The sequence below is a fragment of the Rhinopithecus roxellana genome, chromosome 11 (assembly GCF_007565055.1).
Source record: "Rhinopithecus roxellana isolate Shanxi Qingling chromosome 11, ASM756505v1, whole genome shotgun sequence".
NCBI lineage: Eukaryota > Metazoa > Chordata > Mammalia > Primates > Cercopithecidae > Rhinopithecus > Rhinopithecus roxellana.
This window is the reverse complement of record NC_044559.1, coordinates 82,110,536-82,134,707: the sequence shown is the minus strand read 5'-3', so window position 1 is coordinate 82,134,707 and position 24,172 is coordinate 82,110,536. Positions and strand designations below refer to the sequence as shown.

At 41.5% G+C, this 24,172-nt stretch overlaps 1 long non-coding RNA gene across 1 annotated transcript; it reads right to left on the bottom strand.

Annotated features, from left to right (window-relative positions):
• Positions 1 to 13,118: 13,118 nt before the first annotated feature.
• Positions 13,119 to 17,551, bottom strand: LOC115900467. The gene is made up of 3 exons (XR_004060147.1): positions 17,447 to 17,551; positions 13,858 to 14,151; positions 13,119 to 13,265 (listed from the first exon to the last, which is right to left on the bottom strand). It is a non-coding gene; the product is annotated as an uncharacterized LOC115900467 (long non-coding RNA).
• Between the last annotated feature and the right edge of the window lie 6,621 nt (positions 17,552 to 24,172).

The following is a 24,172-nucleotide window of genomic DNA, read 5'->3' as shown; positions in this document are numbered from 1 at the left end:
AGGAGGCTGAGGCAGGAGAATCGCTTGAACACGGGAGACAGAGGCTGCAGTGAGCCAAGATCGCACCACTGCACTCCAGCCTGAGCGACAGAGCGAGACTCTGTCTCAGAAAACAAAACGAAACAAAAAAACCTTTGCACGGGATCTTGGGTCAAAGATCAGCAGTATTCTAAATGTCTTCACCCTGTAATATGCACTGATCCATTTTAAAAACTAAGAGAATATACTAAAGTAATAAGGTATAAAGGTGCAATTGGTCTGCGTCCCAATTCTGAGTTAAAAAATAATGTGCTTTTTGTTTGTGTTTTAAAAAAAAAAAAAAAAAAAAAAAAACCTAGGTTAGGCTGCCATGCACCATTCTCTAAACTCTTTGTGCATTTCTCCTACATATTTTATATTTATTTTTGAATAGGTAATTCACACATATAGTTTAAAAATTTAAAATGTATTTAAAGGAATACAATGAAAAGGCTCTTTCAAATGCCTGCTACTCATCTACACGTTACCATTGTCATGAATTTTTTATGTGTCCTTTCAGAGTAGGAAGGCATACAAATAAAAGTAGATACATATCATTATGTTTTTCCTTTTTAACACAAAAAGGGAAACTCTGTTTACACTATCCCACCTCTTGCTTTTTTAAATAACACTATAGGTTGGAGAGCTTTCCATATCAACCTATAGAAAGTTCTCTTATTCTGGTTTACAGCTGTGTGATAGCCCATTACTTGGGTAATCATATACCAAATGTTATGAACTAGTTCTTTATTAATAGATACTTATTTTCTGTCTGCAATTACAGACAGTGCTGTACTAATAATCTCAAAATATATCTTTTCAATATGTGCCCGGACAGCTATGTGATAAATGGCCAAAATTGTAACTGTTGGGTCTGAGAGCAGATGTTGGTGCATGTTTTAACGCTTTGCAACTGAATCTTGCACATGTTGTGTTGCGTTTATTCCTATGTATTTTATCTCTGGGTTGCTATTGTAAACGGGATCTTTGCTTCCATTATATCTTCTAATGGGCTACTGTTAATATATATGAAAGCTATGGATTTCTGTGTAATAACTTTCTACCTTATTACTTTAGTATATTCTCTTATAATTTTTAAAATTGATCAGTGAATTCACTTCAGTTTTCCAAATATTCAGTTTTATTGTCATCTGCAGATAGCATGGTTTTACATTTTCTGTTCCATTTTTAAATCTCAATTTTTTCATCAAATTTTACATTTAATTCTACAGTGAAATATTAAATAATAATGACATTAGCGGGCATCCCTGATTTCATCCTGATATTTAATAGAAATGTCTCTAGTACTGGCTTTTGAATTGATATACCAATTTTTATGATATTAATCAAGTGTTATATTTATTAAAGAAGTGTTCATGTATTTCTACTTTATTATTTTCATCAAGAAGGATTACTGAAATTTTTTAAATGCCTTTTGAAAGACTATGTAGATAATGACGTGATTTTTCTATTAAGATGACAAATTATGTAGTAGATTTCCTAACACTGAATCAGCTTTGAAATTCTAGCCTTCACCCTACTTGATTATAGTTCTTTTAATGTGTTGCTAAATTCTGTTTGTTAACAGTTACTTAGGGTTTTGGAATCACTATTCATAAGTGAGATTTGTTGATAGGTTGGTTTTCTTAAATTTCATAACATTTAATTATTAATATCATTACTTTAAAAATTTTCCTGCAATATTATTTGTTTCCTCCAGGTTTTCAAACCATTTCCAGAGACTTGAGGGAAGTAGTCTCATTCATTTAATCATCTCTGTTATTTTGGTTATATTCTCTTTTCCATTTCTTTTTTTATTTCATATTGTATATTTACCCTTTGCAAAAAGTAGGTTTTTCAGTTTATATGTTTTTCTCATAAACAGTTTATAGATTTATTTATCAGGGCTACTGTTTCTCTGTTTTCTAACTCGTTAAATTCTGCTTTTATCTTCATTCAAGGCTTGTGTTCTTTTTCCAACATTTTGGGTAAGATAGAAATGTGTTTGTGTTCCCTCATTTTTTGGTGTATGTTGTTGTTACTGTCATGAGGAGGTTATTGTGCATGGCTTTAGCTGTGCCGGATATATTCTCGCCTGTCTTGTTGCTATTTTAATTGTGTTCTAGATCAGTGCTATCCAATAGAGCTTTCTGGGATAATGGAAATGTCATTGGCCATCTATGGGTATTGAGAACTTGAAATGCGGCCGGTATTTGTGAGTTGAGGAACTTAATTTTTAATTTAACTTTATATAATTTTTAAATTTAATTTTAAATAGCCACACATGGGCCAAACACGGTGGCTCATGCCTGTAATCCCAGCACTTTGGGAGGCCAAGGCAGGCAGATCACAAACTCAAGAGATCCAGACCATCCTGACCAACATGGTGAAACCCCGTCTCTACAAAAAATATGAAAATTAGCCGGGCGAGGTGGCGGCCGCCTGTAGTCCCAGCTACTAGGGAGGCTGAGGCAGGAGAATGGCGTGAACCCGGGAGGCGGAGGTTGTCGTGAGCTGAGACCGCGCCACTGCACTCCAGCCTGGCGACAGAGGAGACTCCATCTAAAACAAAAACAAAAACAAAAACAAACAAAAACAAAAAAACCACACACGGCTCATGGCAACCACATTAGGTAGTGTGCAGCTAGACATTTTCCCAATTTTCATTTGTATTTCTCCTTTTATCCAAGAATTACCCAAGAGATGGGGCTTTTTTTTTTTTTTAAGCATGTCACTGATTAGGAGACAGAGTTTATATATATATGAAAGGTTGAAAGAACTTTTAGTTATCCAATTTCATTAACTATTAGAGAACGCTGCCTGTACTCTTGTTTTTGTTTTGTTTTGAGACGGAGTCTCGCTCTGTCGCCCAGGCTGGAGTGCAGTGGCGCCATCTTGCCTCACTGCAAGCTCCGCCTCCCGGATTCCCGCCATTCTCCTGCCTCAGCCTCCCGAGTAGCTGGGACTACAGGCGCCACCACCACGCCTGGCTAATTGTTTGTATTTTTGGAAGAGACGGGGTTTCACCGTGGTCTCGATCTCCTGACCTCGTGATCTGCCCGCCTCGGCCTCCCAAAGTGCTGGGATTACAGGCGTGAGCCACCGCGCCCGGTCGCCTGTACTCTTTGTGGTTTGGGGGCATTATTTAGGATATCTCTGTGACCCAATGTATACTGTATGTGGGTGTACAATGTGTACTGAGAGTGCTGGGGCCCCTTTGAAAAGGCTTATTCAGTATCTTCAGGATAGAATGTTAGATGCAGATCCATCAATCATGTAATGTTATTTAGAACTACTGTATCCATATATTTTTTTGTACTTGATCTGTCATGACTGACAGATAAATTAAGATTTCCTGCTACCAGTTCGCTTCGATTTCTTGTGTCTCCTTTAATCCCTGCTTCATGACTGTGGCTGTTATTTTATATTTAGCGCAGGGCTAATGTGTTTTCATTATGACTCACACAAGTTGGCATTACAAAGCGCCCTTGTCCGTCTTGTTCTGGCCTGAACTCCACGTTGACTGATATTAAAGTTTGTGATCGTTTTCTTTAATTGCATTTGACTAGCATATCTCTATCTGTTATTTTATATTTATATACTTGTATTTCCATGATTTTTGAAGCTCTGTTTTAGGACTGCTGCTTTCATTTAGCAACGAGTTGTGTTTGGTTTTGATTCAACCTGAAGTCTGTTTGTATTAATAGATAAGTTAAACTCATTTAACTTGTTAGTGTGATAGATATGTCAAGCTTCAGTTCTACCTATTGTTTTATGTTTATGTGTTCATGATATCTTAAAGGTCTTTTACTATGCACTCCATGAATAGTACTTTCATCACAGAGTTAAAAAAATATTTTTGTTTAATGGTTGATTACCCTTATAATTGCAAATTTATGCATTATCACCAGCACCCTCTTTAGTTCATAGCAATTATCTCCTCCTCCCTACTCTCCATGACTCATTTTCATTTAATAATATTACCTTTTTTGGTACCTAACTATGTAGTATTAAATATACTACTGCTTCTATTTACTGGTTTGTGAGTTTAAAATGATACCTTTGATATCTAACTTTATAGATGAAGCAATTAGCAAACCTATCTACTTACACGCTTTCTCTCTTCCTCTCCCACTTTTATCACTCATAGCATTTATATCTTGTTTGGGCATATACCATTTATATTTTATCCTGTCCCACTGATCCCCCACCATTTCAATCTTATTTGTACAATTGAACATATTCATGCACTACTATTAGTCCTTTTGCTATACTTTTCTCAGTCATCTCTTAGTTGAATAAAGCCCATTCTTTAGCAATTACCCCAACATAGGCTTATAGGAACAATATAATTTGAGTTTTGCAGGATCAAAACTGTTTTTCTGCATTGCCACCTAAGGAGAGCTTGGCCTCATGAAAATCCTTGGGCCACAATTTATTTCCATCTATGTCTTATAAGCATTGTTTCCCGGTCTTCATGTTACTCTGGAAACATCTAAAGCCAGCCCTATTTGTTCCCTTATTTTAGTGACAGTATTTTTACCTGGCTTCCCAAAGATGTCTCCTTTCATTTTTCTAGTTCAACAATTTCACAAAATTATATTTTGATACTGACAATTTGTGGTGAGTATTTTCTGGCTCACAGTATGCCCATTCAGCATGCAGATTTGTTTCATTTTATTTAATTTATGTCTTTGCCTATTTGTTCTATTTCACTCATCTTTGAAAATTCTGGCCGGGGCAGTGGCTTACACTTGTAATCTCAGCAATTTGGGGGGCCAAGGAGGGCAGATCACTTGAAGTCGGGCATTTCAACCAGCCTGGCCAACATGTCGAAACCCCATCTCTACTAAAAATATAAAAATTAGCTGGGTGTGGTGGCACGCACCTGTAATCCCAGCTACTTAGGAGGCTGAGTCAGGAGAATCACTTGAATCCAGGGGGCGGAGGTTGCAGTGAGCTAAGATGGCGCCACTGTACTCCAGCCTGGGTGACAGACCAAGACTCTGTGTCAAAAAAAAAAAAAAAGAGAGAAAATTCCAGTGACATTTATTTTACAGCTATCATTTTCTTTCTGGGGCTTTTTCACTATGTGTTACTATATTACTTTATTTTTCTCATTTCTATCCTTCAGGACCCTTCGTCTTTTAATCCCACCGTCGATTCTCTCTTATGACCACTGGATTTCCTTTCCGTCTTTTAATCCCACCGTCGATTCTCTCTTATGACCACTGGATTTCCTTTCCGTCTTTTAATCCCACCGTCGATTCTCTCTTATGACCACTGGATTTCCTTTCCGTTTCTATGATGGTTTTGCTTTTTCTTCCATTGATTTTCTGAGTTCTCCTCACTCCTGTCTTCTAACCTGCAGTTGCCTCTCGGCATTCTCCTGGAATTATTACATTTCCACTTTGTGGCATTCTTTCTTAGAAGCAACTGCTCCATTACACTCCTTAAAATCATGGCAAACTGTTTGGTCGCAGTTCATCTTTTCTCAGTGACACTGTTTTTAGGAGAATAATCTGTATCCGTTGGAAAGCTTTGCAGATCTTTTCCACATACTTATTCACAATAAATTTTCTTACTGTTTATCATTGAAAACTTGGTTTTTCATGACCCAGCTGTTAGCAGACAAGTCCTATAGACAGAGACGAAGGAGGGCAGCCCTGGCTTCACAGCAAAGGGCTTGTTCCTTCACTGCCACAGAACCAGAATGCTCACTGTGAATATTGCTCTTCTGTGTGAGACTGGATTTCCATTTCTGGGGCCGTCGTAACTTCTGCCACCAACTTTCCTTGTCCTGGCACAAGACATCCACTGTTGCAAACAAGAAATACAGCTCTTGTACTGCCCGACCATCAATACTTGCATGTTTATGGATCTTCCTGAATTTGCCTTCTTATGATTCCACTCATTACTCTCTGAGCTTCTGATTTTTCCTACTCTTTCCTACTGCTCTTCCTCCCATCTGCTTCTGCCTTGTTTGGGGTTTTTGAACGTCCCTACAGGTATTTTGAAGTCAGCATATCATCTGATTTCTAAATTTCATGGACAGTTGAATTTGCAGGACTTAGCAAATTCTTCTAGTTTTTTGTTTGTTTGTTTGTCTGCTTGCTTCTTCTTCAGAAGAAGAAAGCACTGATGGATACAGTCATGTTCATAAGAAGATCTCTTCCAAGTGTTTGATGGAACCTCTGCTTCCACCATCCCATCTTCTCCTTCTGAAAACCACTGTCATTTGTGCACACCAATTTCATTATCAAACTTGAAAATGTATCCCTCTTATCCATTTCCTTACTTTATCAAAAACTTTGGAAATGCATAACATAATGGAATGTACATTAACTTAGTTACCATCATTTTAGTTGTCCATTACCAGTACCTAATCATGATGGTTAGTTCAGGGATAAATTTTCAACAGATACTCCTGCAGCAATGCTAGGGGTGTCAATGATGGTTCCTTGACTTAAAGGAAGCGTATGATCTACTTAAATCACCTGCCTTTTTCTATCATCGACTAATTTAAATTTAAAAATGAAATAAAAAATAATAGCAGGGAGCCTTGATGGTAGGTTGAAAACTGTCTACCAAGTGAGTAGCTATTTTTATCCAAACAGACAAGAAGACAGCAAGCCCCTCGACTTGTGATTTCCGTTCTCTCGTTTCCTGTGTGCACCCACATGAACCATCTGCCCTCCCTGACTCCCTGCCTCCACGTCTAGAGAAGGAGGGGCAGATCTTCTCCAATTCCCCTGGTGTGCTTGACTTGTTCCCCACCACCCAAGGGCTGAGGCTTAGGCACTGTGTTGAAAACTTCAGCACAGCAGGGCACCTCAGCCACTCTGTCTTCTATCCGTCCTCCTTCATGTCTTCTCTGCACTCCTGTCTCTATCTGTTGGCACCTGGGCCTCTGCCTGCCTTCACCTCCTTGTGTCCATCCTTGCAATGAATGCCATAGTAAGGCCACCTCTCCTTCTCCAGTGTAACTTCACTCTGGCACTATTTTCTGAAATTTGTGGACCCTCCATGCTGCAGCTACCCTAAACCCACTCTCCTGAGAAGCCCTAGTTCCCAGAACTGAAGTCCAGGGCAGCCCTCGGTCCCCACACTTCTCTACTTAAACAGCAGCTGCCTAAAGTCTGTGAACCTGCACAATTTTCACTAGCAGTGTCTCAACAATTAGCCAGTGCCTCACAAGTGTGGCAGATGGTATAGCCAGGAATGAGAATTTCATGTTTCTTCTGATTCAAATGCATTCCTATCTAAAGGCTGTTTCCTTTTAGAGACAAACTAATTTCTTCTCTTTCGTCCTTTACCTGGGTTTTATGTTTACTTCTACAGACTGGCACTTCCAGTGGTTTCTAGAGAGCTCATTGGTGCGTGCTCTCTCTCTCTCTCTCTCTCACACACACACACACACACACTATGTACACACCTCACAGGAAATGGAAACTTGTTTCCATTATGGGTCCTGAAACAAAGCTCTGTGGATATGCATGTGCTACTCAGATTTTCTATCCCAGGAAATGAGTGTAAATATCTACCTCCCCAAGAAATTTTTTTTTCAGAGATGACAGACCTTGGAAGTGGAAGTCAAAACCCTCCTTGAATGTGGTTCTTGGGAGTTGGAAATCTCCATTGCTGTTGCTTCCCCATGAAAGGCTTTGCAGTGCTAAGTGGCTTATCTCCATGACAACCAGAAGAGCTGTTTTTTTTTTTTTTTTTTTCTGCTGGACATTTTCTTCTAGATTTTACTTCATATTTAAAATAATTAAAAGTGTTTATCTCAGTACACCACAACCAGTCATTTACTGGGCCAATGTCAGGAGGCAGCTCACATCTGTTTGGGGGCCACTCATGCTGTCGGTCCTCAAAGTTTCCAAGAGGTTTGGTTTCTTTTTGAAATCTGGCTTCTCACTTGCTCACTGTATAACTTTTAAACAGATTAATTTTTTTAGTTCCTTATATATGTTTTTTGCATGTAAAAATTTGAGATAATTTTATGTCAAGAAGAGCAGAGAAGATGTATTAGATAATGTGTGAGAGACTGCCTGACAGAGCTGAACACATGGGAAGCATACAAAATATTCATCTCTCTGCTTATTATTTTCCTTAGCAGAATATCTGGCTACAGCTTGCTGCAGCCATCCCGTCATCAGTTCCCAAATGGGAGGAATGCCATGGTCTCTTGACAGAGGCTCTCTTGCATTGTTGGTGGCAAGGGTCTGCTGTCCTGTCAAGTTGGCCCATTTATCCAGTTACTCGTGAAATATCTAATTCTCTCAGAGAATCAACTGGCGGCTGTGTGCTGACTTCACAAAGAAAAATCCATTCTTTCACCAAGTAGTTGTCAAGCATAATAAAGAAAAACTGGCAGAATAATTGTGGTGGTTGCTGAGTCTAACTCAACATTGTGTGAAATAAAATATATGGAACAATAGTCTTTAAAGAGAACTGCACACCTCTGTTTGTACGACAGGCTCAAACACAGCCAATCAGACGTATGTAGAGTCAAAGTGAGGAAGTGGAGGTCATTCAGACTACTAGTAGACCCAGAATTCGAGCCAAAACAGAAGTAGAAAACAGAAATAGATGCTTGAGGATCTGCCCCTCTGCCAAGCCAACCCAGCAATTCTCATCAGAAACCCCAACAAACAATTGGAACAGAAACAGGTAGAAATTGTGGTTCAATTTTAAGGTATCATTGTGTTTATTTCGAAACATTTTTTTCTTCAAAATGGAAATCATTTTATTGTCTTATTTATAAACGTGATGAATGCTTGTTGCAAAAACAATCAGAGGAAACAGTTTTATTGTTTTATTTAGTTAAAATATGATGCAAAAACAGAGGCTACAAAAAATAGAAAAAAGAAAAGAGAAAAAAGATGAAAGAAGGAAAAGAATGAAAGAAAGGAAGAAAAAGATGAGAAGAAAACACGTGAAAGGGATCAGAGTATGCCACCCCAAAATATATTATTTTGAGATATTGACTATTTTGAGCTGAAGACAATTGAGAAAGAGCAGATCCAGGAAGATTATTTTGAGCTCAAGATGATTGAGAAACAGCAGATCCAGGAAGAGCTGTCTTCCCACTTTCTATGTATATAAAAGCAGGGCATACATTTTCTGTAAGAAAAGTACCCTCCAGGTACCAGGAAGAGGAGAGAATTTTTGTTGTCAGAGATGGGGAGTTGAAGCTGAGATGAATCCATACAAACAAGCCTACTAAAATTATATTTGCCTTCCATGAATTTTCCCTATGTATTTCTTAGTCACTGTCCCATAATTTGCCTCCCCAAACCGAAATCCCTTTCTCCCTTGACTATCCATGTCTCCACAACTTATTATTTTCTGTTAAAATGATATATAGGTTCTTGGGCCTTTTCACCTCTTTGAATTCTCATTTCTTACATATGAAAGGCCCCATATACACATAAACACATTAGTATCAAATAATATTCGTATGCTTTTCCTCCTATTAACCTGTCTTTTGTCTATTTAATTCTCAGGACCAGCCACAGAACCTAACAGGATAGAGAAAAAGTCTTTCCTTCCCTATGGAAGGAAGCAAGGAGAATAAAAATAAAGCATGATTGGTAATACAGCCACCCAAGATAAACACTGTCCATTGGCTTTTGATTACTGACCACAGTAATTTATATTCTCAAAAAAAAAAAAAAAAAAAAAAAAAAAAAAACTAGTGAATTTGGTCAGCAATTAGCATTTTGGTGAGGGCATGGAGAGTCATGAGAGCTTGCTGTTTGCACGAAACAGTCTTTAAGTAGAACTACTGCATAGCATATAAAAGGAAAATTGTTCCTAGAAGTTAGGTCAGAAGATAGAAGTGAAGGGACAAGATAATAAAGGAATTTATCATCCTAAAGCTTTTTATTTTCTTTCCTCATCTGCTGGATGACACATAATGTAGAATTGGAATGTTCTAGAATGTTCAGAATTTAGAATGGTTCCAAGTTGTCAACCCAATTCTATAAAGACATGTGAGATACATAAGGGTACAGGAATAGATACCTATTTTCACTGGCACTGTATTATGTTAAAGTGTGGAAGAAGCTCCAGTTTTTGTACTTGAGTCACTGTTCAGATAGACCTGTCCATTGATATTCTGAGGAAAATGTTACCAATGTGGGAGAAGGGGCTCTGCTATAACAGAAGGAGACAACATGGCATGATGGTTAAGAATTGGACCTGGGTGGGGTGTGGTAGTTCACACCTGTAATCCCAGCACCTTAGGGGCCAAGGGGGGCAGATCACCTGAGGCCGGGAGTTTGAGACCAGCCTGGCCAACATGGTGAAAACTCGTCTCTACTAAAAACACAAAAAATTAGCCGAGCGTGGTGGCGGGTGCCTATAGTCCCAGCTACTTGGGAAGCTGAGCCATGAGAATCGCTTGAACCTGGGAGGTGGAGGTTGCAGTGAGCCAAGATCATGCCACGGCACCCCCGCCTGGGCAACAAGAGCGAGACTCCATCTCGACGACGACGACAACAACAACAACAACAGCAACAACAACAACAACAGAGAATTAAACTCGAGCCAGATTGCTCAGGTTTATCCTAGCTCTGCCACTAGGCTCTGTGACCTTGAGGAAAAGATAGCCTTCTAATTTATCAGTTTGGGCAAACGTAAAATAGGGAAAATCGCAATCCATCCCTTTTAATATTAGAAGGTGGTGGCTGTGCAGTGGCTCACACCTGTAATCCCAGCACTTTAGGAGGCTGAGATGGGAGGGCTGCTTGAGCTCAGGAGTTCAAGACCAGCCTGGACAACAAAGTGAGACCTTGTCTCTACAAAAAAAATTTAAAAATTAACCAGGTGTGGTGGTACATGCCTGTGGTCCCAGCTACATGGGAGGCTGAGACAGGAGGATTGCTTGAGCCCTAAAGGTCAAGGCTGCAGGGAGCCATGATCAAGCCATTGCACTCTAGCTTGGGCAACAGAGTGAGACCCTGTCTTTTAAAAAAAAAGAATATGGTGTAAGTAAATTAACATAAAACACTCAAAACCATGCCTGGCACATGTTAAGTCCCATATAAATGTTAGTTATTCTTAACTCTCTCCTCACCATCTTTGCATCAAGGTTGGAAGAATTCTTAACCACTTTCTGTCTCACTAAGCACATTTTACATGCTGGCATGCAAGGATATGGTAAATATCCATTCGTCTGGAATAATTTAGAACTAGATACAACTTTGCTTATAAAATCAAATTGCGCTGGGCATGGTGGCTCACGCTTGTAATGTTAGCACTTTGGAGGCCGAGGTGGGTGGGTCACCTGAGGTGAGGAGTTCAACACCAGCCTTTCCAACATGGTGAAACCCCATCTCTACTAAAAATACAACAACAACAACAACAACAATTCGCTGGGTGTGGTGGTGCATGCCTGTAATCCCAGCTACTCTGAAGCCTGAGGCAGGTGAATTGCTTGAACCCGGAAAGTGGAGGTTGCAGTGAGGTGAGATTGCGCCATTGCACCCCAGCCTGGGCGACAGAGCGAGACTCCGTCTCAAAAAAAAAAAAAAAAAAATCAGAAATTGGTCAAATATCTTCAGAGTTCCTAAAATTGAATGATGCCATTGCATTTATTCCTACAGATGCTTATACTCTAAACTCAATATTTTTCTCTTTGCTAATGTTTAGAAACAATAGTTCTCTCTCAGGCATTCCTCAGCTATCCCAGTGTTTTCTCCATTTTGAATTTTTTTTTTTTTTTTTTTTTTTTTTTCCCAGATGGAGTCTGGCTCTGTCACCAGGCTGGAGTGCAGCGTCGCAATCTCGGCTCCCTGCAACCTCCGCCTCCTGGGTTCAAGTGATTCTCCTGCCTCAGCCTCCTGAGTAGCTGGGGACTACAGACGCGTGCCACCACACCCGGCTAATTTTTGTATTTTTAGCACAGACGGGGTTTCACCATGTTGGCCAGGATGGTCTTGATCTCTTGACCTCGTGATCCACCCGCCTCGGCCTCTCAAAGTGTTGGGATTATAGGCATGAGACACCGCGCCCAGCCGTGAAGCACTTTTACAGAAGATAGCTCCATGGCTCCAGGACCCCTTTTATAAACTCTGACTGCATCCCCTTTCATCCATGAAGTGCTTGCTCCATGTTTCCTCTTGTCCACTCCCTTGCAACCATAGTATGCAAGGTAGAAACTGTCCGCGTTAAATCTCACCTGCCGTGTGTCAGCCTACTTAGATTAATTGCTGATCTGAATCTTTGTTCACTTGTGCCTGAGCAACACAGCATATTTTTCTCTTTTTTTATTACGTTTCTTTTTTTAAAAAATGCAGAATCTATGAACATTAAAATAGATTTGTAATAGCCATAGCCATGCACTGACCATTGCTACAAAAGTGTACTTTGCGCCGGGCGCGGTGGCTCAAGCCTGTAATCCCAGCACTTTGGGAGGCCGAGACGGGTGGATCACGAGGTCAGGAGATCAAGACCATCCTGGCTAACACGGTGAAACCCCGTCTCTACTAAAAAAAATACAAAAAAACTAGACGGGCGACTTGGCGGGCGCCTGTAGTCCCAGCTACTAGGGAGGCTGAGGCAGGAGAATGGCGTGAACCCAGGAGGCGGAGCTTGCAGTGAGCTGAGATCCGGCCACTGCACTCCAGCCTGGGCGACAGAGCGAGACTCCGTCTCAAAAAAAAAAAAAAAAAAAAAAAGTGTACTTTGCACCCTCAGGCTCTTCACACTGAAGAGTCTTTCTCGTGACTCTTATGCTGGGTCTTCCTAATGCTCTTCCCTACCCCAGCCCCCGTAGTGTTCAGATCAAATCATGCTTTATTAGGTGAAACTCTATTGAACTGTGAAACTTTCGAGCCCATTTAGTACCCTTTACCACACCTCGTCTGTGTCTGAGGTTACCGAGAGAAAATTGTCTTTTCCTTTCTCATGGCTATGTTGCTTTTTCTTAAGTGTTTTTTCCCAAAATTTGAGAGCCACACTATATCCTAAATTTGTATCAACAAAGAAACTACTGCTGAACTATCAATTAAAGTTAATAAAAACAGCCATGCAATTTAAAAAAAAAATCAAAATTGCCAGTAACATTTCTTTTTTAATACCTCTTTCAGGTAAAAATGTGGCAATCTCTTTATTTGAATTCCATAGCAAGTCTCAGTTCAGATGCTCCTCCATTCACCATGGGACTTCGAGATGGTTTGGATCGTCTGTCCTGTCCAAATCTCATGTTGAAATGTGACTCCCAGCATTGGAAGTGGGACCTGGTAAGAAAGGTTTCTGACATGGAGGTGGATCCCTCATGGTGCCATCCTCATGCTAATGAGTAAGTTCTTACTGTGTTAGTTAATGTGAGAGCTGATTGTTATAAAGAGCCTGGCACCTCCTCTTCCCTCTCTGGCTCCCTCTCTAACCATGTGATAGGCTGGCTCCCTGTTTACCTTCTGCTATGATTGGAAGCTTCCTGAGGCTTCACCAGGAGCAGATGCTGGTGCCATGCTTCCTGTACATCCTGCAGAGCCATGAGCCAAAATAAACTTCTATTCTTTATAAATTGCCCAGCATCAGATATTACTTTATAGCAATACAAATGGACAAAGAAAGGCTATGTCCCAATAAACCCATCTGAAGTTGAAAATATCATCACTTGAAAATGTACTTAATATGTCTACCCTATCAAATATCATAGCTTAACCTAACTTACCTTAAATGTGCTTGGAACATTTACATTAGCCTACAGTTCAGCAAAATCATCCAACATAATGCCTATTTTTATAATAAAGCATTGAATATTTCATGTTATTTATTAAACACTGTAGCAAAACTGAAAAACAAAATGATCACCTGGGTACTCACCATTAACATACACAGCTGAAAGCACACTTGGCCTGAAGAATGTTTGAAGCATTGAACTAAGATGCAGGATGATGGGATACTGCAGCTACAGGGTTGCCAATCTCTCTTTTCTAATGAGGCTTGAGAATGGCTCATGGAAGGCACTGGGGCATCCACACTGGATGGTTTAGCAGGCATGATGTTCTTTAAGAAGATGTCAAGTATCAGTATTTTACCCTCATGATCCAGTGGTTGACTGGGAGCTGCAGCTCAGCATTGAGAGAACGCACAGTGCTACAGCTACATATCACTACCCTGAAAAAAGACCAAAATTCAAAGTTTTAAATATGTTTTCTACTGAATGGTCTTTTTCATACCATCATAAAGTCAAAAAATCTAAGTTGAACCATTATTAGTCAGGGGTCATCTGTGTGTTCAGCTGACCCTCAGTGTCCATGGGTTCCACATTCATGGATTCAACCAACTGTGGATGGAAAATATTCAAAACCTCCAAAACAGTAAAAAACAACAATAAAACAATAATACAAACAAAATACAGTATAACAACATATCTATAGTATTTACATTGTATCAGATACTATAAGTAACCTAGAGATGATTTAAAATGTGCAGGAGGATGTGCATAGATTATATGCATTTTCTTTTTTTTTTTTTTTTTTTTTTTTTGAGACGGAGTCTTGCTGTGTCACCCAGGCTGGAGTGCAGTGGCCGGATCTCAGCTCACTGCAACCTCCGCCTCCCGGGTTCACGCCATTCTCCCGCCTCAGCCTCCTGAGTAGCTGGGACCACAGGCGCCCGCCACCTCGCCCGGCTAATTTTTTGTATTTTTAGTAGAGACGGGGTTTCACCGTGTTAGCCAGGATGGTCTCGATCTCCTGACCTCGTGATCCGCCCGTCTCGGCCTCCCAAAGTGCTGGGATTACAGGCTTGAGCCACCGCGCCCGGCTTGATTATATGCATTTTCTACACAAAATTTTATTTCAGGGATTTGAGCAACCACAGATTTTAGTGTTCACAGGAGTCCTGGAACCAATTCTCCACTGATACTGAAGGATGACTGTATCTGTTCAGTGGGTAAATATTACTCAACTCAATTCTTTTCTTGTGGCTTTGCAGAATGACAAATATAATAAAATGCATTCTTTGTCCCTTCTGCAGTGGGCATGCTTAAATTTTTGTGCTATTATGCACAACATACATTTTTATCCATCAGCTAGAGAATCAAGCTTCACAATTTTTAGAAGACCATAATCAATGCCAACTTCCACTCATCTTTTAAATTTCAGCTTACTATGTCACTTTTTCAGCAAAACTTCCCTAACCCAAGGTTAGGTTATGTCGCTTAATTGCAATCCTACAAAACCCCACCTTTCTTCTTTGTGCATAATTAAATTTTTAATTAAATACTTCAAGTCTTTACTTGTCTAGCTCTCTTCTAGATGGTAAGCTCCATGAATGCACAGTCCCACTCATCAGTGCTTAGTAGAGGGCAAAGTCTTTTTAGGTCATCTTTAAGCCTTGGTTGAATAGACACAGGCATTCATGAATGAATAGATGGATGAATGAATGGTAACAACAGATCTGCAGTAGAATTTTCAGAATCATCCCTGGATCATTATTTGGAAAGCATAATGGCTACAGTTTGAATGTTTGTCCCCTCTGAAACTTAATGCCCAATGTAATAGTATTAAGAGGCAGGGCCTTTAAGAGGTAGTTAATAGATTAATCTATTCATGGATTAATAGGTTATCACAGGACTGGGTTCGTTGTCACCAGAGTGAGTCTGTTGTCTGTTATAAAAGCCAGTTTTGCTCCCTCTCCTGCATGCCCTATTGCCCTGTGATGCCTTCTGCCATGTTATGATGCAGCCTGAAACCCTCACCAGAATGTGCTGCCTGACCTTGGACTTCCCAGCCTTCAGAACTGAAAGAAATACATTTATTTTCTTTATAAATTACCCAGTCTGTGATATTCTGTTATAGCAACAGTAATGGGCAAATACAATAACTGATTATCTTCTCAGAGAGATGCATTATCAATCTTTAAACTCTTCTAGTTTTCAGAGTTCCTAATTAGGATGAAGAATTTTGAACTTCTAGCTCAATTAATTAAACAGTTCCACATACCTTTCTCTCTCTTCCCAGAGAAGGATTAAAGGGGAACACACAAATGGCGCCTGAGGAATTCTCTTCTAGTATCACGTTCCCAAAACAGTATCCTTCCCACTAAGCCAGCAGAAGTCTTGTAGAATGTAACATACTTTTGAAAAATGCTGTAAGCCTCCTGAGAATTGACTTTATTGACTTAATTGGCTCCACTGACTTAGAATGACAAACTCAGAAGTCTCACGTCAATCAGATCCTAACCGACTCCCAGGAAGCCTAGGTTCTTATTCTTCAGGATACAAATGATAATGACAGCAATAACACTACTCTCTCAGGCCCTGGTAAACACAGCTATTCATACTCCAGGCACTTTCTATTTAAAGAGAGAGAGAGAGAGAGAGAGAGAGAGAGAGAGAAACTGTGTGAGAGAGAAATATGCCACATGGTAACAAATGTGGTGGAGATATATGAGGGTGACCAGGGAGGTTATATTGATAAGTGACACATACGTAGAGACTTGAAGAACCTGGAAGAAGGAACCATGCAGATACCTAACTAAAAGAATTATGTAAACAGCCCAAGCCTGGTCTCCTTGAAACAGCAATAGGGGGAAGAGCATGGCTGTTCCCAAATAGTGCTGGAGGTATCCCACTAAACTCTGCCTTATCTCCCAGAAGACCAAAAAGGTTAATTCCGTTTCTCCATCTTTTGGGTTTATACCCTAGGGACTGTAGAAAGAGGCCCATCTTCTTGGCTCTAGGGAAGGGCAGGGCAGTGCAGATCTGTACATTTGCTGCACACTGGAATATTCTGCAAGCCTTTAAAACTCTGATGCCCAGGTTGCACCCCATACTAATTAAGGCAGTTAATCACCCTCTGAGGGTGAGACCCAGAAATCAGTGTTTTTGAAACGTTACCAGGAGAATCCAAAGTCAAGTGGACATGCTGGAGCCAACTAACACCAGCTCCCGAGGGCAAATAATGTGCACTCCTTCAGGGGTAGAATAAGGATACCTGGTTCCTGACACACAGCTTCAAAAACAATTGGAATTTCCTGAGTGACAGGCAAGTCTTTTGTTATTCATAATAAGCCCCTTTAGACCATACCTGAGTTTATGCTAACGAGGCAACTCCTGGTGGGTTCTTACACGGTTGGGAGGCAAGGGGGCAGTTGGGGGGTAGGGGAGTTGTGAGGGCAAACCAGAAAGACCTCAAATGTGATTGGAGGGTTGGAACTTTCAGCCAAACCTATGACTTCTGGTGAGGGGAGAGGAACTGGAAATTGCATTTCATCAAATGGCTAATGATGTAATCAGTCATGCCTATGTAATGACACCCCATATGAAAACTCTGGATACCAAAGACCAGGGGGGCTTTCTGACGGGTGAACATATATCTAGGGAGAGCAGCACACTTCAACTGCATGGGAGCAGAAGCTTCAGCGCTTGGGATCGTCCTTGACTTTGGGCTTTGTACCTGTTTACCTGGCTGTTCATTTGTGCTCTCCATAATAAAACAGCGGTCATCAGTACAGAGCTTTCCTCAGTTATGCAGGTCATTCTCATAAATTATCACACCTGGGAAGGAATGAAAAGTTCCACATTTGTAGTCAGCTGAGCAGAAATGCAAGTGGTTTGGAGATGGCTGAAATGTACATCTGCCTTCTGAAGTGGGGCACTTGTGAAGTGAAGTGAAGAACTTTGTGAAGAACCTTGTGAAGAACTTTGCCCTCAACACGTGGGGTTTGCATGAACTCCAGGAAGTCAGTGTCAGAACCGAATCAAATTTCAAGACACTCAGTACTAGAGAGTTGGCTCTGGAATATGCTTCCCAGCTCTGTGTTCAGTGATCTCATGTTAGCAGTTGAAGTCAGCCAGGGTGAGAATATGCACACCATGGAAATTGGCAAATGCTACAAATCAAGGCTTTTTGTCCTTCTGCCCCCAAGAACTGGTTATTAAACGTTTAGCAACACACTGCTATTTTAGAACCAATGGCCTATGCCATTAGGTGCTGATTAGGAAAGGCTAGAAAGATCTCAGGAGGGACAGTCTGAACACACTGAGAACTCCTTCTATTGCATACCCACGCAGAGTAGGCTGAGCCCATCCTGTGAGTGAGTGGAACTCCTTCCCTTCTGAAATCCCTCCACACATTCCCACTTCCACATAAGCCGTGTCCAACCTATATATTGCAGTAACCTGCCACTAGGTAAAATTCTTCTTAAGGAAGAAGACAACCTGGTCACTTAACGAATCAGGGGGAAGCCATGCCTACTGCTTTATGTTAATTCCTTGTGTTCATTTTTCATGGGCCTCTCTTGTTCCTCTTGAATTGTTAAATTTATTGCATATTTTTAGTAATAGATGGGTACTCTTCACATATTAGCCTCAGGTTGAGTCAAATCCCTTTCTGGGAACTCACAGAGAAGTTCCTGTTTCTTCAGTCTTCAGGAAATTCACTTAAATGTTATGAGTTTTCTGAGATAATTAATCCACCAGTACAATTCCCACCTGAAACTCTCTCCTTCCCCTCTATCCCCTCTTCAAATTTGGTTCTAATTTGGTTAATATTTCTGCCTTCCTGACTCATAATTCACATAAGAGTGTGAACACACATGCGTTATCCCAGGAAACCACTGTGTGGGAATTCACTGACCCTTTCAAATCCATGTTTTCACTCTTCATTTAAAATGGAGGTTCAGCTGTTCCCCTGCTGTTAGAATTTAGGATTTAGTGGCGTGCTTAAGGGATGTAGTTGAAATCCTTGCAATATATTTGCAGGAATTGACTCGCCTGAAATAATGAATCACACTAAGCATTTAATTAGGACCTTGAGGATGGAGAATCAGGAACAGGAGTGAGAGACATGGAGGCTTAGAAAGTCAGTTCAGGCCAGGCACGGTGGCTCATGCCTGTAATCTCAGCACTTTGGGAGGCCGAGGTGGGTGGATCACAAGGTCAGGAGATCGAGACCATCCTGGCTAACACGACGAAACCCCGTCTCTACTAAAAATACAAAAAATTAGCCGGGTGAGGTGGCGGCGCCTGTAGTCTCGGCTACTCGGGAGACTGAGGCAGGAGAATGGCGTGAACCCAGGAGGCGGAGGTTGCAGTGAGCCGAGATCGCGCCACTGCACTGCAGCCTGGGCGACAGAAGCGACGCTCCGTCTCAAAAAAAAAAAAAAAAGAAAAAAAGAAAGTTCAAATCAGGCACTGTGGCACATGCTTGTGGTCCCTGTGACTCGGGCAGCTGAGGTGGGAGGATCACTTGAGCCCAAGAGTTCAAGGCTGCAGGGAGCTCTGACTGCACCACTGAACTCTGGCCTGGGCGACAGAGCAAGACCCTGTTTCTAAAAAACAATTTTAAAAAGTTTACTTGAAGGTAACATGTGACAAAGGAATATCCCCCTTATACACATACACACACACAGACACACACACATGCACATATTCTCTCTCTCTCCCTCTCTCTCTCTCTCTCTCTCCTCTTCTTGCAATTCATTGTGGGAGTAAGCTAAACTATACCTAGCACATAACCCTCCCAGTCCATGTCTTAAAATTTTACTCCATATTCAATTTGGTTCTAGCCTCTGCATCTTCTTCCTCTTTGAGTTTCACTGTGAGAGTAAATCAAATCTAACCTTAAGTAACATCATCCAATAGTACTTTCTGTGAAGATGGGAATGTTCTAAATCTGTGCTGTCCAGTGGAGTAGCCACTAGCCACATGGGGCTACTGAGTCTATTCCATATAACTAGTGCAACTGAATTTCTAATTTTACTTAATGCTAATTAACTTAAATTTACATAGTGTAATTGATGGCTACTGTATTAGACAGCTCAGCTGCAGATTAACAAACATGAATAAGGATTCAAGGGAAAAAAAGCTGAGAATTGGCACCTGTATTAATTGGCCAAGGCTGCCCTAACAAACTGCCACAGACTGGGTGGCTTAAACAGCTGACGTTTATAGTCTCACAATTGTGGAGGCTGGAAGTCCAAGATGAAGGTGTCAACAGGGTGGGTTCCTTCAGAAGCACCTCTCATTGGCTTGTGGATGTCTGTCTTCTCCCTGTATCTTCCTGCTGTCTTCCCTCTGGAGGTGTCTGTGCCCACATGTCCTGTTCTCATAAGGACACAGTCATTTTGGATTAGAGTCCACCCTAATAATCTCATTTAATTTAATTACCTCTGTAAATACACTATGTCCAAATAGACACATCTTAGGGTACTAGAGGTTAGGGCTTCAATGTGTGACCGTAGATGAGTCAGGTGACACATCTCACTCCATAACAGCTCTTTCACTGACCTCCAGCAGGACTGCTTTCCGATTACACACCGAGACGAGCCATACCAGCATGATTATCTCTTCCAGAGATTCAAATGCAATTGAAAGACAAGGACAATTTCGTATCTTTAAAACTCCTTAATGAAGACAAGCTAGTCATGTTGTTACTACTGTATTATGTTCCTTCCTGATTCCTCCTCTCGGAATGTAACAGGAGATCCACCTAAAGGTCTCTCTCACACAACTCCCAAGCCTCTTGCAGACATTGGTGATTCTGACCCCTTTTGTTTCCTTTTCCAGGAACTGTTCTGAGAGCCTGCTTTCCCTTTCTCAACCTTTCATCAGCCAGGGGTAAAATGACACGTTTACAGCTATGGCTAAATTTAAAGACTCCATTCTGGGAGCCAGTGCAGGAGGTGCCTGGTGAGACCATCACGTTTCATCCTTTTTTTTTTTTGAGACGGAGTCTCACTCTACTGCCCAGGCTGGAGTGCAGTGGTGCTATCTCGGCTCACTGCAAACCTCTGCCTCCTGGGTTCAAGTGATTCTCGTGTCTCAGCCTCCCAAGTAGCTGGGATTACAGGCACATGCCACCACACCTGGCTAATTTTTGTATTTTAGTAGAGACAGGGTTTTGCCATGTTGGCCAGGCTGGTCTCAAACTACTGACCTCAGGTGATCTGCCCGCCTCAGCCTCCCAAAGTGCTGCGATTACAGGCATGAGCCACCGTGCCCAGCCCCATCCTTTTTATTGGTGAATTTGGAACCAACCTTTTGGGCTCAGTTGTTTTATAACCCTGCTGAGCTTGATTCCTATGTTGCCCCCTCTCTGTTAAATTCCCATCACGTTTGTTGAAATCGTTTAACAGAAAAACTAAAATTAATTAATTAGATGAGAGAACACATCAGGGTAGTCATGTGACTCAGACTCTGGAATCAGACATATGCCCACCTATCACTTCCCTACGGGTATGAAACTCTGTGCAACTGACACTTTATCTACAACACAAAGATAAAAAAAGAGACTTCTTGTGCATATTTGCTAAGATAAGGCATGTAAGATGCTCAGCCCAGTGCCTGGCACATAAAGCACTATTTACATGTTAGCTACAGTTATTATTTGTATTAGAAATATTATTGTCAAGCACAGTTTGTGGAGGGAAACAGCATAGCAGAGTTGGATGCACCCAGAGAGAAATGGAAACAGATCGTCTCTGAGATCTCTTCCCATTGTAAAGTTCTATAAGGCATGACGTCTTTTTAAAAAAAGAAACAAAATTGTTTCACCTCACCGTTGGCTGGGTTATGATAGAATAACGGCACCGAACTACCTTGCCCATTTGAAGTACGGGAACTCCTAAACACATTCAATTTCTAAGTAGGCATGTTTTCAAGGAGAACTCTCAAAGCACCTGTAGTATTAAGCACTTCTCTTTCAGGAGAGCAGCATGGCACATCCTTTGGCATCACACATTGCCATGGTGATTTCTCCCTGATCCCAACATGTGTTCTTACATCGTGTTAATTTAGGAAGATTAGAACCGGTGATCAACCCCAGCTCCCACCTGGATTCCTTCTCATCTGCATTGCTGCATCAACCTTTTGATGTTTTTGTACTTTAGATTTTTAAAAGTATTTCTGAATACCATGTATGGTTCACAGAGGTCGAGGATCACTCACTTTCAAAATCTTCCTCTTATCCTAAATTGTACCTAACCTCCCATGAATTACTTTTAACATCTATTTCCCTAATAGACATAAGCTATGCAAAGTCAAATTTGAGTTTGTGTTGTTTGCCACTGTTCCCCCAGCAGCCAACACAAGCCCACCTAGCTCAGACCAGGCACTTGCTGTTTGTTAAAATGGTTTGGTTTTTTCCTACACCATTGACTAAAACCTGAGTTAAAAATCACAGGGCCTGGGCACTGTGGCTCACACCTGTAATCCCAGCACTTTCCGGAGCTGACACGGGCAGATCACTTGAGGTCAGGAGTTCGAGACCAGCCCTGGCCAACATGATGAAAACCCATCTCTACTAAAAATACAAAAATCAGCCGGGCGTGGTGGCACATGCCTGTAATTCCATCTACTTGGGAGGCTGAGGTAGGAGAATTGCTTGAACCTGAGTGGCAGATGTTGCTGTGAGCCAACATTGCACCACTGTACCCCAGCCTGGGTAACAGAGCGAGACTCTGTCAAAAATAAAAATTTAAAAAAGTCACAGGGGCCAGACGCAGTGGCTCACACCTGTAATCCCAACATTTTGGGATGCTGACATGGGCAGACCACTTGAGGTCAGGAGTTCGAGACCAGCGTGGCCAACACGGTGAAACCCCATCTCTACTAAAAATACAAAAATTAGCCGGGTGTGGTGGCAGATGCCTGTAATTCCAGCTACTCGGGAGACTGAGGCAGGAGAATCACTTGAACACGGGAGGTGGAGGTTGTAGTGAGCCAGGACTGCGCCACTGCACTCTACCCTGAGCAACAACAAGACCCGGTCTCAAAAAAATAAAAAGAAAAGTCACAGTGAAAGAGCCAATAAAGAAAGACAAAGAACATCCCTGTTCTGCCACATGCAATATTTTGCAGCCTAGAAGATGTTACTTGTACACACTATTGCTTCTCCCCACAACAACCTGCAATCACTATAGGAAAGGCTTTAAACATCTTCAAAGAAAAAATGTCTTGTTTCTTAGGCTGGGAATAGAGTTTGAAGAATTAGAATGATTCTCTTCTTCATTAAGAGGCTGCTCTCAGTCATCTCTTCCCTGGCCCATCTCAGGAGAATGGAGAAGAACAAAGAAAGAAGCAAGCTCGGCCGGGCGCGGTGGCTCAAGCCTGTAATCCCAGCGCTTTGGGAGGCCGAGACGGGCGGATCACGAGGTCAGAAGATCGAGACCATCCTGGCTAACATGGTGAAACCCCGTCTCTACTAAAAAAACAAAAAACTAGCCGGGTGAGGTGGCGGGCGCCTGTAGTCCCAGCTACTGGGAGGGAGAATGGCGTAAACCCGGGAGGCGGAGCTTGCAGTGAGCTGAGATCCGGCCACTGCACTCCAGCCTGGGCGACAGAGCGAGACTCCGTCTAAAAAAAAAAAAAAAAAAAAAAAAAAAAAAGAAACCCCGTCTCTACTAAAAAATACAAAAAACTAGCAGGGCGAGGTGGCGGGCACCTGTAGTCCCAGCTACTGGGGAGGCTGAGGCAGGAGAATGGCGTCAACCCGGGAGGCGGAGCTTGCAGTGAGCTGAGATCCGGCCACTGCACTCCAGCCTGGGCGACAGAGCAAGACTCCGTCTCAAAAAAAAAAAAAAAAAAAAAAGAAAGAAGCAAGCTCAAAACGATTCCTACAGGACGGACAACCTTCCACCCACTTAAACATGAAAGGCAATGAAAGCCCTCAGAGAAAGAGAAGGATCACTTCTTCAACCTAACACCCCACCCTAAGCTCTCACCTGCATATACAGGTGCAAGCTGATGGATGGGACTATTAGCAATGAGAACTTATTTACTGTTCATGCTGTTCACCCTGGGGGAGGAGCAAGGAGCAAAAGGTGACAGTAGAAAGGGCTTATTACCTCCCCTTGGTAATTAAGCATCACACAGAAAGAAAACTGCCCTCACCCTAATCTTACCTTTTCAGGGGCAGTATTTGAATTTTTATTTTTAATTGAAGAGAATGCTTGGGTTTCTCCTAAAGGGAAAGTTACAGAGACTTATGAGTTTTGATATATGTAAATGTACTGGAGTTTCAGAAAAAATTCAAGATCCCAGTAGAATTCTGAGAGTTGCCAGTAATCATTTTGTCTTGAAGAATGACCATGACTGAGCAAATCAAAATGGGCAAAACTAATGGGAAAATGAACTCTTTCCAAAAGGATTAACAAACCCCCGATTCCCATGGAAGAAGAACCCTGAAGG